General features: G+C 44.5%; 1 protein-coding gene across 2 annotated transcripts in view; it reads left to right on the top strand.

Moving 5' to 3' along the window:
- Nucleotides 1–3,830, top strand: part of GHSR (growth hormone secretagogue receptor) — a 23,897-nt gene that overhangs the window by 14,201 nt on the left and 5,866 nt on the right. Inside the window, exon 2 of one of the 2 annotated variants that reach the window (XM_010835262.1) lies at nt 3,205–3,315. The gene's annotated coding sequence lies outside the window, so the exon portion shown is untranslated. Of the gene's footprint in view, nt 1–3,204; nt 3,696–3,830 lie in introns of both variants that reach the window. The other variant, XM_010835263.1, reaches the window with a different exon arrangement.

The raw sequence follows: 3,830 nt of genomic DNA, 5'->3' as shown, positions 1-3,830 counted from the left end.
AGGGGAACTTCCCAACCCAGGGATCAAACCCATGTCTCCGGCTTGGCAGATGGATTCTTTACCACTGAGCCACTTAGGAAATTCTCTGTTTATCTACACATATCTGAAACATAAGCATAGGTCATGGTTAAGTATATTCTAAGAATATTTCCTTTCACATAGTTATCAATCCCAGTAAACTTAACATTGACTCAATACTTCTATCTAGTCTATCATCCATATTCTAAGTTTGTCACTTAACCCAATATTGTCCTTTATAGAAGTTTTTATCCTCCAGTTTAGGGTCCAGTCTAGGATAGAAATTCCAGTTAGCTGTTACATCTCTTTGGTTTTCTTTTGTCTGGAACATTTTCCCAGTCTTTCTTTGTCATATATAATGTTGACAGTTTGGAAAAGAATTTTAAAAATAGAATATTCCTCATTTTGAGTCTGTCTGATGTTTCCTTGTGATTAGTTTGAGATTGTACATTCCTAGCTGGAATACCATGTAAGGGACTTTGTGTCTTTTACAGAGCATCACACTGGTGATGTTAATTATGGTCACTTGCTAAGAGTGCATCTGATATCTAATGTATTATCATCATCTCATGACACTTTCAAAAAACATTTATCCTAGCTCTGTTGATAGACAGGGTCTAGGCCATAATATTATAGGAGCAATAACCATCCCTACTGCCCAAACTTAAGTTTTTAAATGCCATTCCCCACTATAAGGTACCAGGAATTCTTGGAGAAATAGCTGCTCCCAGGTCTAGAGTAGGGAACTTACACACTAAGTTTTACAAGTGGTGTTTTACTGTTACACACATTTTGGCAAGGAAGTTTTCAAAATCTAAGCAAGTCATGTCAGAGACCCTGGAGCCAGCTTGAAAGGGATCTCATTAGCCAAAGATAGGATAATTTAAGCATCATAAAGAAAAAAAAATACTGTAATTTGGACTGCTCCTCACTGAATATATGAAAATCTATGAATCCGTAATAATACTCCTCAAAGGATAAGGTATGCTGGGTTTTTATGCTCCAGTGTGGTTTTGTACCTATCTGAACAGTTTAGCATACTCTGCTTCACCTATTGGAACTCAACTTTGAAGATCCAGCTCAGGTGGTACTTCCTCTGAGAAGTCTTCCCTAAAACCTCTATGAAGTTCATTGTTTCTCCATACTTCAGCAGAGCTCATTGTACATGCCTCTTTAAATGCACATATCAAACTGTACTGGAATTGCTTGTTTAACTGTACTTTTCTCTCCGTAATGTAAGGTTATAAATACAGGACCTTTCTGACTTTTTTTTTTTTTTGGTCATTCCCAGTACCTGACACCTATATATTTTAATAATATTATGTGTTGTAAATGAATGAATCAATTTCAATACTATCCCCTGTTTTTTTTTTCTTCATCACACAATACAGATTTGTCTTTATTTTAGAAAATAATTGAATGCAGTTAAAAATCTGGCTATTTTGCCAACATGCCAAATTTTTGTTATAATGGATTTTTAAGAAAAATTTCACCTATTTATTAGCTATTGCTTTCACACTCAGTAGATTAGAAATACGTCCCCACAATCTTTTCCTGATTCTTATTCTTAGGCTATAGCCTCCTGTGGTATTTTTATTTATCCCACTGTTTTCTCCCCCTAGAGATTTGTCTGCACACAGAAGACTACTGATAATGTAGAGTGCATGCTAAGTCACTTCAGTAATGTCCAACTCTTTGTGACCTCATGAACTGTAACCCAGCCAGGCTCTTCTGTCCATGAGGTTCTCCAGGCAAGGATACTGGAGTGGGCAGCCATGCTCTCCTGCAGGAGATCTTCCCAACCCAGGGATGGAACCCACGTCTCTTAACCTGATGCATTGGCAGATGGGTTCTTTACCACTAGTGCCATATGGAAAACCCGATAATGTAGGGTGGGAAGTGTTAAAGTCAAATGTAGTTGCTGTGTGAGGGCTTCTCATTTTGATGGCTTCTCTTGTTGCAGAGCATGGGCTATTGAGGGCAGGGACTTCAGTAACTGCCCCCTGGCATGTGGGATCCTAGTTTCCAGACCAGGGATTGAACCTGAATCCCCTGCATTGGCAAGCAGATTCTTAACCACTGGGACTATTAGGCAGTCCCTCATCTTTTCCTAAAATAATAATTGTAATAGATCTTTGCTCCAACATCTGTAACACAGCAGTAGTAACCTATATAGCATTTTCCAGTAAGTTGCCTGTACTAAACTTCCAGTCTCTCTCTGTGTGTGGAATCTTTCATGCACATATGCATACATCCAGCCTTAAATTTTTGTGGACTTTAAAGCATTAATGATTTAGTCAGTAGAGGTAATATAAATCATCTGTCAAAGGCATATGCAAAGTCACTAAAATGCTTCAGGAAAGCTGTCTCTCATACAAAGTCAATTTAGGCCACGGGTAAATGAGTGTGAGTAGGCGCGGTCAGTGAAGCCATTTAATATGAGTCTGTTTTGGGGAGGAATCTCCCGACTCCCTCGTGGAGCTGGACTGAGGCCCTGAGGCCAAAAGTGAAAAAGGTGAGAGCCGGCAGGCCTCCGCGGGGTGAGCAGTGCCGCGAGGTAGGAGGAGACGGTCGCTGGCCGCGGTGCTGAACACGCTTGTGAGCTGCCCCCAGGTTGGCCCGCCGGAAGAGGCCCGGCGGGTTAGTGAATAAGAGAGCAGCCTCCAATTTCGCTCCTTAGTTTGCGGATTCCTGGCTCCGAGCAGAGGACACAGTGACTGCGTCCAGAGACAGTCACCTGGAGAGCGTAGAGGCAGCCTCTGACCCATACCCACGGAGCGCAGCTCCTACCCCTCAATAGCAATAACAGTAACGCTGCTGCCTATATTTATGTATTGAGCTACAACTTTGTCCCCAACACTCTTGACATCCATTCTCAGTGGTTTTCACAATGTGAAGCAAAAAGGTTGATGATTTACCTAAAGGCTGATCTTTCTTATCCAAGTCAGAAAATGTTTACTGATCACCCTCAACGTACCAACCTTACAGCCTCTGCTACGCCCCCTTTACCAGCTCCCCCCACCTCTGCCATGCTAGCACGCCCCTTAGCTTTCCCTCCTCCTCCGAGGTTTGCTGCAGCAAAAGTAATCTCCTACACAGCATATGCCCTACCACCGCCCAGTTGGGAGACTGCACAAAGGGCTGGAATTCACAATTTATTCACACATCTTGCTCCTTCGTTCTCAGAAGTCCACCAGATGGGATATTCAAATCTAGTACCTGAGTCCCCCGCTCGCTGTGCGACCTTGGACAAGTGGTCGCACCTCTCTAAGCCTGCTTCTCCTCGCGAAGACGATGGTAGGTTCTAGGACTGTGTGAGGCTCTTCCCAGGTGCGCAAGGTCTCCTCTCCCGTCGGAACACTCCCTACCTCCCTTTCCCAAGCTCAGTTGTGCACTCTCAGTTTTCGACACCAGGTTTGTAGCCAACTCTAACCCTTGTAGAGGCAGGTCCTGAGAACGGAAGGTGTTCTCCCCACTATCCCCGCCCCCATCCTCGGGTGTGATCTGCCTTTGGGGCCACACTGGGCACGCAGCGCCCAAGGCTAGTAGGGGAGCGCTCCCGCGCTCGAGCTTCGCAGTGCTGGGTCTCCGCTTCGCAGCGCTTTGGGAAATGCGAGATGCAGCTGGAGCCTGAACGCAAAAGGGAAGCAGAGTTGGAGAAGCTACCCCAGTGACAGGTACTTGTGTGGAGGCTTGCTGGAGGCTGGGTTGGGAGAGAGGGTCTTTGGGGGAGAGAAAGGGGTAAACGAGAGGTGCCAGGGCTGTGGGTCACTCTGTCCATCTCACCACCTGTGTGTATGTAGATCGGAAGA

This window comes from Bison bison, unplaced genomic scaffold (genome assembly GCF_000754665.1).
Source record: "Bison bison bison isolate TAMUID 2011002044 unplaced genomic scaffold, Bison_UMD1.0 scf7180017864040, whole genome shotgun sequence".
In the NCBI taxonomy this organism is placed as follows: domain Eukaryota; kingdom Metazoa; phylum Chordata; class Mammalia; order Artiodactyla; family Bovidae; genus Bison; species Bison bison.
The sequence above is the reverse complement of the archived record's forward strand: the minus strand, read 5'-3'. Positions and strand labels throughout refer to the sequence as shown.